We start from the raw sequence: 15,004 nt of genomic DNA, 5'->3' as shown, positions 1-15,004 counted from the left end.
TAGCCCCGTTGGAAAATATAAATATAAATGGACTGAAAATGTGAAGACTTGATCATTTAAAAAATAATAATAAATGTGAATTACATTTTTATTTGGCGTAACTCAGTTTGGGAATACCTGGTATAAGGGGATATCAAACCAGGTGATGCATTTTGGGAATACTACCACTACTACTAATAATAATACTAACACTATTCACACAAACACAATGTGTCTCGCTACAGTCCAGCCATGTGAATGATAGTGTAATCAGGTGGTCTCTGCCTTGCTATAGTGATATCTAGCATAGAGCTGCCTTGGCTGTGTAGGCTAAGTAGTAATTGATAGTTTACTGTTGTAACAAAGGCCAAAATCGGTGTTTTGCTGCCTGTGGCCCCTGGCCCATACTGCTACTCAATCTCAGTGCCTACTAAACACACAGGCATGCACAGAAACCCACCCATACAGCAGTTACTGGACCAACTCAGAGTAGACTTGGACTCTCCATCCTCAGAGCTCTTCTCTACTACTCCACCTCAGAGAGAGACATTATCCCTTACTGTTTCGCAGATGCTGGGACAAACTTTGTTCCCTCACACAAAAGGGGAGGTTTGTGACTAATGTTAAGATTGAAGCAATTGAAGCAGAAATATTGATGTTGTTTGGAGGTTGGAAAGCACTGAAAATAAAAGGAGAGATATTACTTTTTATAATGAACGTTACAGGTATTGGGTGTTGTTACGACCACAAGGTAGAATAAGGGCAACTCTTGTAATGTGCAGTGTCTCCCTATTTGGAATGAAATGACCATGCTAATTCATATTTCTAATGATTCTCTGGCCATAGAGGTTTCCCCTCAGTCGTGTCATAATGGCTAGCCATTATTGCAACAGCAAAAGCACACATTTCTGAGTCAGAGTAGAGTGGCCATTTATCAATCAATATTTTCAATGGAAATGCACAATCATTCTATGAATCAGTGCGTCATGAAAGGAGACATCCATAAATGTGACAGCACAAAGGATCGGGGGCTTTTAACACTAGTTCCGATTTCACAGCAGGGCCGTAATAATTGTTTGGTTTGCTTTTCTTTTCGGTTGTTGCAGAAATACCTTCTTGAACATGTGTACTTTCATGTGCCTTAATTACAAATGTGTATGTGATCTGTAAATGTGAATAAAAGTGTTTAATTATCAGCCTAGTTTAACCAAGGCGAAAACACTGAGCTATATAGGGAGAAATTCAGGATGCTTCCTAGCTAGCCATTATTGGCTGAAATAATGGAGAGTTGGACATGCTGAGAGATGAGTCCTGAGTGGCTGCATCTAAAAGGCTACACATGAACTAAAAATGTCAAAATGCTCAAAGTACTGTAAGTTAAATGTTTTATCTAGCCTTCTCATTACAAACTCTGTGAGCATTTCAGTTGGTCTTTTCATGGTGTTTGGCCAAGTGGGTAACAAGGTCCCTGACCCCAGTCGATCCAGAGGGCCATGGTTGTAAATGACTAAAATGGCAGTATGGGCCCACCCCAACATGCACCCTTACACTCCCATTACATTGTGTCTGCCCTCTACATCCAAAATGGCATCGTATTCTCTTTATAGTACACTACTAAGTAGTGCACTATATAGGACATAGTGTGCCATTTCGGATACAAGCTAAGCCTCTGGGGCGGCAGGTAGCCTAGAGGCTAAGAGCGTTGGGCCAATAACCGAAAGGTAGCGCGATCAAATCCAAGAGTACTAAGTACTAAGTAACAAATTCTGTCGATGTGCTCTTGAGCAAGGCACTTAAAACCTCTTAGGCCGCCCCATCCCGCATACGGGATCGTGACTACAGCCTCAAGCTCATTACCATAACGCAACATTAGCGATTTCTGAAAATTGCAAAATAAATGAAATAAATATGCCTGTCCTCAAGCTTATCCTTTTCTTAACAATCCTGTCGTCTCAGATTTTCAAAATATGCTTTAGAACCAGAGAAAATCAATAATTTGTGTAAGAGTGGTGATAGCTAGCTTAGCATTTAGCGTTAGCATTTAGCACGCAACATTCACAAAAACCAGCAAAGGGATCAAATAAAATAATTTACCTTTGAAGAACTTCAGATGTTTCAATGAGGAGACTCTCAGTTACATAGCAGATGTCCAGTTTTTCCTGAAAGATGCTTGTGTAGGACACAACGTTCCGTTTTGTTACTATGCATTTGGCTACCGAAACTAACCGAAAATTCAGTCACCTAAACGTCAAACTTTTTCCGAATTAACTCCATAATATCGACTGAAACATGGAAAACGTTGTTTGAATCAATCCTCAAGGTGTTTTGTCATATATCTCTTCATTGAAATGCCAGTCCTAGAAGCGTGCATTCTTCTCTGATTCGGATGGAAAAATACTGGGACCTGACTTTTGCGCACCAACTTCCACGCAGACACCATGCGGGACACATGGTAATTGTAGGCTCTTATGGCCAATCTTCCAATGATATGCCTACAAATACGTCACAATGCTGCAGACACCTGGGGAAACGATAGGAAGTGTCCGTTCATTCCTGTGGCATTCACAGCCATATAAGGAGATCATGGAAAACGTGCCTTCAGAAATCCTGTTGATTTCCTGGTCACTCAAACATCTTGGTTTTGCCTGTAGATATTGTTCTATGGCACTCACAGTGAAAATCTTTGCAGTTCTGGAAACGTCAGAGTGTCTTCTTTCCAAAACTATCAATTCCAAGCATAGTCGAGCATCTTTTCGTGACAAAATATCGCGCTAAAAACGGGCACGTCTTTTTATCCAAAAATGAAATACTGCCCCTAGAGTTCTAACAGGTTAATCATAACTGCTCCTATATAGCAATCTGGATAACAGAGTCTGCTCAATGACAAAAATGTAAAATGTAGGTGGCCTAAAACAATTCACTTTGCTTCTAGTGGCACAGTGGCTAATCTGGAAAGCAAATGGCAAGCATCCACCTGCTTTGACGTCTGTTTACTGAGTGGAATGTAAAGAAGGTGGGTGTATGCGTAAACTTGTAGTTCATTTGAAGAGGTATTACCACGAGGAATTGCAGGTGTCTCTTACTGCTATCCTATACAGTTTATCATAGTTTATGTGTAGGAGATCACAACGGTTACCAAATGTATGCATCATGTTGAACTCATGATGCATAAATTATGTTCCTATTGTTTATATAGTTTGTTCAGGCTTACATTCCTGTACCTTTGTGTGCTTACCACCATCACATTCCAGTCCTCTTAGCAAAGTTATATTAGAGTATCGTAGCAGATTTATTTGAATAATCATTTGGAGAGACTCAGGAAGTATTATATAGGCTAATATTGTAAATATTTTACTAGATGGTACCCTGTCTGGCTTTTGATTTGATATTGTGATTGAGGAGGGAGGATATTTTTTTATATTTTTTTTTATTTTGTTTTATTTCACCTTTATTTAACCAGGTAGGCTAGTTGAGAACAAGTTCTCATTTGCAAATGCGACCTGGCCAAGATAAAGCATAGCAGTGTGAACAGACAACACAGAGTTACACATGGAGTAAACAATTAACAAGTCAATAACACAGTAGAAAAATAAGGGGAGTCTATATACAATGTGTGCAAAGGGCATGAGGAGGTAGGCGAATAATTACAATTTTGCAGATTAACACTGGAGTGATAAATTATCAGATGGTCATGTACAGGTAGAGATATTGGTGTGCAAAAGAGCAGAAAAGTAAATAAAGAAAAACTGTGGGGATGAGGTAGGTGAAAATGGGTGGGTAAGGGACGGAGGTTATGGGTTATGATTGTGTTGGTCCTGTATGGTCTTGTGTAGTATTTTCAAGGAATGTTTTCTGTGAGTCTTTTGGGTGGTACAATTTATATTCCTTCTTTTGAGTGGAAAATTGTGAAGCTGTAATAATGTGCTCAATCCACCCAGATTTTTTACATTCATATTTTATGATTGAGCAGACACTCTTATCTAGAGGTACTTACAGTTAGTGCACTTCTCTTAAGATAGCTAGTTGGGACAACTAATACAGAAACATCAAATACAGGCGGAGAGTAAGACTTTCACAGCTCAACACATTGCATATTCAATGATTACAGGGCCTAGATGGCTGTGGTGTGTAGCTTAATTAAAAAGTAACCATTCCAGTACACTGGAGTCCTGGCTGACCCAGATACTACAGTCACGGCTATTGCCATGGTATAGTGTGTGTGCTTGTCTGTGTCAGAGAGTCTTCAGTCAGTCTGAGGGTGTGTGTGTGTGTGTGTGTGTGTGTGTGTGTGTGTGTGTGTGTGTGTGTGTGTGTGTGTATTTGAGTAGAGAGTGTTTGGTGTGCATACTGGGCTTCTGAGATATAAATAATTCAGAATACCTGTGTGTGTTTTGAGAGATATAGAGAGAGAGAGATCAAGTGTGAGAAAGCTGAATAATTCAGAATACCAGTATGTGTGTGTTTGTTTGCGTGAAAGTGGGAGAGTGGCGCCTTCACTGTAAGATGGAGCCGACAGAGATGGTCGCCTCTCTTCGAGTCCTTAGGAAACTATGCAGTATTTTGTTTTTTTTATGTTTTATTCCTTACATTGTTACCGCAGGAAATGTTAAGTCTTATTACATACAGCCGGGAAGAAATATTGGATATAAGAGCGACGTAAATTTACCAACATTACGGCAAGGAATACCACTTTCCCGAAGCAGATCCTCTGTTTGGACCACCACCCAGGGCAATGGCCCTAATCCCAGAAGGCCTTAATCCCAGAAACCAACCCAAAACAACGGCGCAGCAGAAGGGGCAGACTCTGTGTAAACTGGAAACCATATATCCTGAGGCTGCATTTAATGTAGCTTGGGATTTTAACAAAGCAAATTTGAGTACAAGGCTACCTAAATTCTATCAGCATATTGATTGCACTACACACGGGTGTAATACACTCAATCACTGCTACTCTAACTTCTGCGATGCATACAAAGCCCTCCCCCGCCCGTCATTTGGCAAATCCAACCACGATGCCATCTTGGTCCTACTGTCTTATAAGCAAAAACTCAAACAGGATGTATCAGTGATTAGAACCATTCAATGCTGGTCAGCATTCATCACTATAGTACCCTCCAAGCTCATCATCAAGCTGGAGCCCTGGGTGTCAACCCCGCCCTGTGCAATTGGGTCCTGGACCTTCTGACGGGCCGCCACTAGGTGGTGAAGTTGGGAAACAACATCTCCACTTCGCTGATCCTCAACACTGGGGCCCCACAAGGGTGCGTGCTCAGCCCTCTCCTGTACTCCCTGTTCACCCATGATTGCATGGCCATGCACGCCTCCAAATCAATCATCAAGTTTTCAGACGACACAACAGTAGTGGGCTTGATTACCAACAATGACGAGACAGCCTACAGGGAGGAGGTGAGGGCACTCAGAATGTGGTATCAGGAAAACAAGCTCTCATTCAACAAAACAAAGGAGATGATTGTGGACTTCAGGAAACAGCACAGGGAGCACCCCACTATCCACATTGAAGGGTCAGAAGTGGAGACAGTTGAAAGTTTTACGTTCCTGGGCGTACGCATCACAGACAAACTGAAATGGTCCACCCACACAGATAGTGTGGTGAAGAAGGTGCAACAGCGCCATTTCAACCCCAGGAGGCTGTAGAAATTTTGCTTGTCACCCAAAACCTTGACAAACTTTTACAGAGAGCATCCTGTCGGGCTGTATCACAGCCTGGTATGGAAACTGCACCGCCCTCAACCATAAGGCTCTCCCAAGGGTGGTGCACAACGCATCACCGGGGGCAAACTATCTGCCCTCCATGAGACCTATAACACCCGATGCCAGAGGAAGGCCAAAAATATAACTAAGGACAACAACCTCCCGAGCCACTGCCTGATCACACCGCTACCATCCAAAAGGCGAAGTCAGTACAGGTGCATCAAAGCTGGGACCGAGAGACTGAAAAACAGCTTCCATCTCAAGGCCTTCAGACTGCTAAACAGCCATCACTAACTCAGAGAGGGTGCTGCCTACATTGAGACCCAATCACTGGCCACTTTAATAAATGGATCACTCGTCACTTTAAACAATGCCACTTTAAATAATGCCACTGTAATATTGTTTACATATCTTATATTACTCATATCATATGTATTTAGCGCTCAGCCATTGCTCATCCATATACTTACATGTACATATTCTCAATCACCACTTTAGATTTGTGTGTATTAGGTAGTTGTTGGGAAATTGTTAGATTACTTGTTAGAAATTACTGCACTGTCAGAACTAGAAGCTCAAGCATTTCGCTTCACTCGCAGTAACATCTGCTAACCATGTGTATGTGACCAATAACATTTGATTTGAAAGAGAGAGAAAGTGTGATTTGAAAGAGAGAGAAAGTTGTGAGAGAAAGTGTCAGAAAGCTTGAGTGTTGAAATAGCATGCGCTGTGGCCCTAAAATCCACAATGAGAAACCTCTTACATCACATGAATAATGGGTATGTAAACTAAAGCTACTCATTCAGTCAGTCAGTCAGCCAGCCTCTGTATTTCCTGTGATGAAATACTGTACTGTAATCAAAAGTAAAATTCCATCCATGCTTTTATATGTGAGATGCCAGATTCTATACAGAAGCCTTATGAATACCTACAGTATCTACAGTGAGCCAGAAACACTTGCAGATAGAGAAAACTGAATAAAACATACACAGTGGAGTGCCATTTTCCTCAAGAACTGCATAATCACTTGGTATAGCACCATTGTATTGGCACTCTTATTTGACATACAGTGAGTGAGTGTATGGTCTCAGAGGATGCATGGCCCATGTCATTGGGCTGGTGAGCCCCTGGTTCCATATTTACATTTACATTTACATTTAAGTCATTTAGCAGACGCTCTTATCCAGAGCGACTTACAAATTGGTGCATTCACCTTATGACATCCAGTGGAACAGCCACTTTACAATAGTGCATCTAAATCTTTTATGGGGGGGTGAGAAGGATTACTTTATCCTATCCTAGGTATTCCTTAAAGAGGTGGGGTTACAGGTGTCTCCGGAAGGTGGTGATTGACTCCGCTGTCCTGGCGTCGTGGGGAGTTTGTTCCACCATTGGGGGCCAGAGCAGTGAACAGTTTTGACTGGGCTGAGCGGGAACTGTACTTCCTCAGTGGTAGGGAGGCGAGCAGGCCAGAGGTGGATGAACGCAGTGCCCTTGTTTGGGTGTAGGGCCTGATCAGAGCCTGGAGGTACTGAGGTGCCGTTCCCCCTCACAGCTCCGTAGGCAAGCACCATGGTCTTGTAGCGGACGCGAGCTTCAACTGGAAGCCAGTGGAGAGAGCGGAGGAGCGGGGTGACGTGAGAGAACTTGGGAAGGTTGAACACCAGACGGGCTGCGGCGTTCTGGATGAGTTGTAGGGGTTTAATGGCACAGGCAGGGAGCCCAGCCAACAGCGAGTTGCAGTAATCCAGACGGGAGATGACAAGTGCCTGGATTAGGACCTGCGCCGCTTCCTGTGTGAGGCAGGGTCGTACTCTGCGGATGTTGTAGAGCATGAACCTACAGGAACGGGCCACCGCCTTGATGTTAGTTGAGAACGACAGGGTGTTGTCCAGGATCACGCCAAGGTTCTTAGCGCTCTGGGAGGAGGACACAATGGAGTTGTCAACCGTGATGGCGAGATCATGGAACGGGCAGTCCTTCCCCGGGAGGAAGAGCAGCTCCGTCTTGCCGAGGTTCAGCTTGAGGTGGTGATCCGTCATCCACACTGATATGTCTGCCAGACATGCAGAGATGCGATTCGCCACCTGGTCATCAGAAGGGGGAAAGGAGAATTTAACACTAGCTGTTCCAGCTCTATGAGAAGGCCAAATGAGGAAGAAGTGTGAAACACCCTAGGGAAGGAAGAGGACTGGCAGGGACCCCAGAGAGCTTTTTAACGCAACCATCTTCCATATCCTTTCTAGGTCACATCCATTATCATACACACACACAAACATGCACACACACAGGCACATACTGTACACACACATAAATGCACACACTCAACATCGCACACATACTACTCTAAAATAATATTGTCAGATATAATTATCTCATGCCCTGACTCTCCAAATGTTCCATAAGACATGGAATCTAGTCACAAAGGTCATATTTAAAGTATATCATAGTTTCAATAATTCAACCAGTCAGTGGGTGCTACAAACACAAAGAAAATAAAGCCTTGCAGTGGTGTAAAATCTCTCGCTCTCTTACCACTCGTTTTGGTTTGGCCTGTCCTGGGCCAAAATCACTGGGTTCTCTGCCGTGAATCCCATGTCATCGTGGGAGTTGGAGGATGATTGGTCAGACAGGTGGGCACGGAGCACAGGTGTCCTATCATCTTCGATCATGACAGTGTCATCCTGGGGCATGTTCACTGTCGGAGACAGCTGGTAGTTACTTGTGTGTGACCAGAGTGAAGAAAAGAGTAGGGAAAACATTAGTCATGCACTGTTTCCGTTCAGAGAAAGGAACTCATTTTGCACCAACATTGATCAAGGGATTTAGTTCATATCAAGAAATATTATAGGAAGATGCCATGTAACCAGACATTTTGCACATCCGTGAGATCCTCTCCCTTTTCAGTATTCCAGCTCATGTGAGGAAAGCCATGGTTCTAGACAAAAAACAACATTCCTCTAGGGTGTTAATATCATCCAGTACCCTTCTTTAGTCCAAGGACAGAGAGAGTCAAGGGATGACACTCACACAGAGGGAACGATAGACAGACTAAAAGAGCCACGCTCATCTTATTCGACCAGGCCAAGCTGAGGCTCTCTGCTTGCAGGAGGTGAGGCAAGAGGCCATTTATCAGTTACATCTCAGAGTCAGGGTCAGCTGTGCAATCTGCAGACTAGCTAACACTCACAGAACAGGTTATCCATTCACTAGAGAAAAGCCATTACAATTCACCTATTTCGTACTGTGTTACTTTTTACCTTATGAGACTATGGCCCAAAGTTATTCACTATGACTAGGGAATAGGAAGCCATTTCATTCAGACTCAAACCTACTGTATATAGATGTTACGCCCTGGTCGAAGTATTTTGTGTTTATCTTCATGTATTGGGTCAGACCAGGGTGTGGCATGGGTTTTTGTATGTGGTGTGTATATATTGAGATTGTAGCTAGTGGGGTGATCTAGCAAAGTCTATGGCTGTCTGGAGTGGTTCTAAATCAGAGGCAGGTGTTTATCGTTGTCTCTGATTGGGAACCATATTTAGGCAGCCATATTCTTTGAGTTTGTCGTGGGTGATTGTCCTTAGCGTCCTTGTGTCTGTCTATGTGTTAGTGTACACAAGTATAGGCTGTTTCGGTTTTCGTTATGTTTATTGTTTTTTGTAGTGTTTTGTATTTAGATTCATGTTACGTTTGTTTATTAAAACATGGATCTCAATCACCACGCGGCATTTTGGTCCGACTCTCCTTCACCACAAGAGAACCTTTACAATAGAGAAATATATATAAAGAAGTGAACAAACCTAGAACTACACAAATTCTTACCATTATAATAAAGCATTTGAAAGGTGAAAACAAATTCCTAATGATGCTGAAAATACATTTGTTTCCATTATCATGGAGTCATTTTGCAAATGTTGCAGGTTAAGAGCAATTGCAGGTAATTACAGGCAGAGGAAAACATATTTACCCTGCCCCACTCCCAACAATAATCTGAAATATATTTCATCGTACCTCAACAAATGACAAATGGATTTCATGAAAATGAATTACAACTCCAACTGATGGTTTAAATTATTTTGACTGATTCTCATTTGGCTAAAAGTGAGTTCTGAAGAACTTGACAGAATATTGATTTATAATTCCTAACTCACTGATGTGTACATTGGGAATTTCAGTTGCCTCTTTTTTCAAGCCTCTTTAAATCACATCATTCATATTACACTGAAAAGTCAAAGTAGTTTTAACATATTTTGCTGTTTTGAACAAAACTCATTTGTATTGCCCTGTCTGTTGGTTAGGAGGTACCGCCACCCACCACAGGAAAGGGATGAGTGTGTGTCAGGGTAGGTGTGTGTGTGTCTTTTCTCAGGGCCTAGTGAAGGTAGGGTGGGCACCTAGGCTATGACAACCACTGCAGGATGCCAGCCTTCCAGTTTCTGTACCCTACTCTATCAAAATATGCACTGTAAACCCCATGCCACTCCTTACTTCTCTCAAATAAATTGTATTTATTAAGTTTAACGTCTCATGTTTTAATGTCATGTGCACAAGTACAGTGAAGTGCCTTTCTTGCAAGCTTTAAACCCAACAATGCTGTAATCAATATCAATGTAGTACTAAGTAAATAAAAAATAAGAATAACACGAGAAGTAAATCATCTATATACAGGGTCAGTTCCAATACCGTATTTACAATGTGCAGGGATACTGGAGTGATAGAGGTAGATATGTACAGGGGTAAGGGGTATGCATCAGGATATAATAAACAGAGTAGAGGCAGCATTTATGTTGATTGTCTGTGTGTGTGTGTGTGTGTGTGTGTGTGTGTGTGTGTGTGTGTGTGTGTGTGTGTGTGTGTGTGTGTGTGTGTGTGTGTGTGTGTGTGTGTGTGTAGAGTAAGTATAAATGTGTGTGCATGTTAAGTGTATGTGAGCAAATTAAATGAGTTTTTGTGCGTGTGTGTGTTGGAGTGTCAGTGTGTGTGAGTTTGTGGAGTCCTGTGCAAAAAGAAAAAAGAAAAATGCTCGGGTCAACTCAGATAGACCGTGCAGCCATTTTGTTAGCTATTTAGCAGTCTTATTGCTTGGGAATAGAAGCTGTTTAGGAGCCTGTTGGTGTTAGACTTGATGCAACGGTACCACTTGCCATGCGGAAGCAGTGAACAGTCTATGGCTTGAGTCGCTGGAGCCTTTAACAATGCCTGATATATAGGTCCTAGATGACAGGGAGCTTGGCCCTAGTTATGTACTGGGCTGTCTGCACCACCCTCTGTAGCGCTATGCGATCGAAGGTAGTGTTGTTGCCATACCAAGCAGTGATGCAGCCAGTCAAGATGCTCTCAATGTGGCAGCTGTAGAACTTTTTGTGATTTGAGGGCCGGAGGTACCTGCAACTTCAGCCTCTGTTCTGTCTCTGTCTCTGGCTCTACCTCTGGCTTCTACCTCTGGTTCAGATTCTCAGAGCTCCCACCCTCATCAGACAGTGAGGCTGCCTGAGAGACCAGCCCACTCATCATCCACAATGAATACTACAGCCGGCTCGGGTCCATCGGGCCAGACCGCCCTTCGGTTCTCAATGGGTCTTCTAAACAGCCTGAGGCAAAATAACATCCGTTGGACCAACCAGCCAGGAGGATACAGCATTTCAACGTCCTGGAGTGGCCTAGCCAGTCTCCAGATCTCAACCCCATAGAAAATCTTTGGAGGGAGTTGAAAGTCTGTGTTACCCAGCAACAGCCCCAAAACAGCACTGCTCTAGAGGTGATCTGCATGGAGGAATGGGCCAAAATACCAGCAACAGTGTGTGAAAACCTTGTGAAGACTTACAGAAAACATTTGACCTCTGTCATTGCCAACAAAGGGTATATAACAAAGTATTGAGATAAACTTTTGTTATTGACTTATTTTCCACCATAATTTGCAAATAAATTCATAAAAAATCCTACAATGTGATTTTCTGGATTTTTTTGTCTCATTTTGTCTGTCATAGATGAAGTGTACCTATGATGACAATCACAGGCCTCTCTCATATTTTTACGTGGGAGAACTTGCACAATTGGTGGCTGACTAAATGCTTTTTTGCCCCACTGTATGTCACTTGCCGTGGAAGTCGAATAAAGCATCCTCTGGCAACAGGGGCCTCCTTGGAGATGTTAAGCCCAGACCAGACACAGATCAGAAATGTCTTTGCCGCCCTGGATGCAGAGGTTCCGGCACCTTCTTCCTAATGGGCTTCTAATTCGAGATCATATCCTGAGGTACGTGCGCCTTGATCCTCTGTTCTGTCTCTGTCTCTGGTGGCTTCTACCTCGGGTTCAGATCCTCAAGCTCCCACCCTCATCAGACCGTGAGGTTGCCTGAGAGACCAGCCCATTCATCATCCATGATAAATATTACAGCCGGCTCGGGTCCATCGGGCCACACCACCCTTCGGTTTTCGATGGGTCATCTAAACTATTTGAGGCAAAAGAACATCCAGAATTCCTTGGCTGTTTCACCAGCTGTCATCATCGGCAGCTCGATGGTGAGCATCATCTTGGTTCCCAGTGCAGAAACTCTGTGCTACCCAGGAGCACAAGTACAGGACATTACAAGGCTGCCTCCTACAATTCTACGACAGATGCCTGGACCTGACGCTGTCATAGTCCATGTGGGGTCAAACGACATCAGGAGGGCTAGCTCGTAACTTCTGAAAATGGATTTTAAAGAACTGATTCTAGCACTGAAAGATAAAAAAAACGGCCAATAATTTCAGCTCAGTTAAACCCTATCATTGTGATGTTGAGTTGTCCTAATGATGCCTCAAATGTACATTATTCCATGGGCATTTGCAGAGACAATGTAAGTAACTTAATTTATGTCCCCCTAACTGCCCTGAATACATACCTCTGTTGGTCCTACAGCTATTGTATGCAGTAATCATGTGCCGATGAACAGAATTACACTGTTAGCACTGAGGCCCTGTGCCCTAGTAGAAAGTCCACCGCACTATCAGCTCTAATATAAATAACATAAGCAAGACTACTTCTGATAAGCTTCTCAGTGAAGCATTAAAACATTCAAGCAACCCAGAAAAGTACAAAAATTAGTCCATATTAACATAGCCTAAGAAACAAGGTTCATTAAGAAAATAGCTTGTAACAGATGATATTCATATCTCTGAAACTCACTTAGACAATACCTTTGATGATACAGTGATAGCAATACATGGCTATAACATCTACCGAAAAAAAATAATATCAGTGGGGGAGGTGTTAAGATCTACAGTTGATGTTGGAAGATTACATACACTTAGGTTGGAATCATTAAAACTCGTTTTTCAACCACTCCACACATTTTTGATAACAAACTATAGTAGGTTAGGAAGTAGGTTAGGAAATCTACTTTGTGCATGATACAAGTCATTTTTCCAACAATTGTTTACAGACAGATTATTTCACTTGTATCACAATTCCAGTGGGTCAGAAGTTTACATACACTAAGTTGACTGTGCCTTTAAACAGCTTGGAAAATGCAAAAAAATTATGTTATGGCTTTAGAAGCTTCTATCAGAAGGCTAATTGACATCATTTGAGTCAATTGGTGGTGTACATGTGGATGTATTTCAAGGCCTACCTTCAAACTCAGTGCCTCTTTGCTTGACACCATTGGAAAATCTAAATAAATCAGCCAAGACCTCAGAAAACAATTGTAGACCTCCAGCAGTCTGGCTCATCCTTGGGAGCAATTTCCGAATGCTTGAACGTACCACATTCATCTGTACAAACAATAGCATGCAAGTATAAACACCATAGAATGACGCAGCAGTCATACCGCTCAGGAAGGAGATGCATTATGTCTCCTAGAGATGAACGTACTTTGGTGCGAAAAGTGCAAATCAATCTCAGAACAACAGCAACGAGTCTTGTGAAGAGGCTGGAGGAAACAGGTACAGTAAAACGAGTCCTATATCAAAATAACCGGAAAAGGCCGCTCAGCAAGGAAGAAGCCACTGCTCCAAAACAGCCATAAAAAATCCAGACTACGGTTTGCAACTGCACATGGGGAAAAATATTGTAATTCTGGGAGAAATGTCCTCTGGTCTGATGAAACAACAATAGAACTGTTTGGCCATAATGACCATTGTTATGTTTGGAGGAAAAAGGGGAGGCTTGCAAGCTAAAGAACAACATCCCAACCGTGAAGCACGGGGGTGGCAGCATCATGTTGTGAGGGTGCTTTGCTGTAGGAGGGACTGGTGCACTTCATAAAATAGATGACATCATGAGGCAGGAAAAGTATGTGGATATCAGTCAGCAAGTTAAAGCTTGGTCACAAATGGGTCTTCCAAATGGACAATGACCATAAGCTTACTTTCAATGTTCTGGCAACATGGCTTATGGACAACAAAGTCAAGCTATTGGAGTGGCCATTACAAAGCCCTGACCTCAACCCTGTAGAAAACGTGTGGGCAGAACTGAAAAAGCATGTGCGAGCAAAGTCTACAAACATGACTCAGTTACACCAGCTGTGTCAGGTGAAATGGGTCAAAATTCACCCAACTTATTGTGGGAAGCTTGTGGATGGCTACCCAAAATGTTTGACCCATGTTAAACAATTTAAAGGCAATGCTAACAAATACTAATGGAGTGTAGTATGTAAAGTTCTGACCCACTGGGAATGTGATGAAAAAAAGTGAAGCTGAAATAAATAATTCTCTCTACTATTATTCTGACATTTCACATTCTTACAATAAAGTGGTGATCCTAACTGACCGGGAATTTTTACTAGGATTAAATGTCATGAATTGTGAAAAACTGAGTTTAAATGTTTTTGGCTAAGATGTATGTAAACTTCAGACTTCAAATATATATTCAGAACCAAATTCCTGTAAAGCTTAGAGAGGATCTCATGTTAAATACTGATGAAGTAGTATGGCTGCAGGTTCATCTGCCACACCTAAAGCCCATTCTTGTGGGAAGCAGCTATAGACCAACAAGTGCTAACAGTCAGTATCTGGATAATGTGTGAAATGCTTAATTATGTATGTGATATTAACAGACAAGTATATTTTCTGGATGATTTAAATATTGACTAGCTTTCATCAAGCTGCCCACTCAAGAGAAACTTCAAACTGTAACCAGTGCCAGCAACCTGCTTCAGGTCAGTCAACATACCAGGGTAGTTACAAATAGCACAGGAATGAAACCATCAACATGTATGGATCACATCTTTACTAATGCTGCAGAAATTTGCTTTAAAGCAATATCAAATTCCATAGGATGTAGTGATCACAATAGTGTAGCCATATCTTGGAAAACCAAAGTTCCAAAG

The sequence above is a fragment of the Oncorhynchus keta genome, chromosome 4 (genome assembly GCF_023373465.1).
Source record: "Oncorhynchus keta strain PuntledgeMale-10-30-2019 chromosome 4, Oket_V2, whole genome shotgun sequence".
Classification (NCBI taxonomy): domain Eukaryota; kingdom Metazoa; phylum Chordata; class Actinopteri; order Salmoniformes; family Salmonidae; genus Oncorhynchus; species Oncorhynchus keta.
This window is presented reverse-complemented; position numbering follows the sequence as displayed.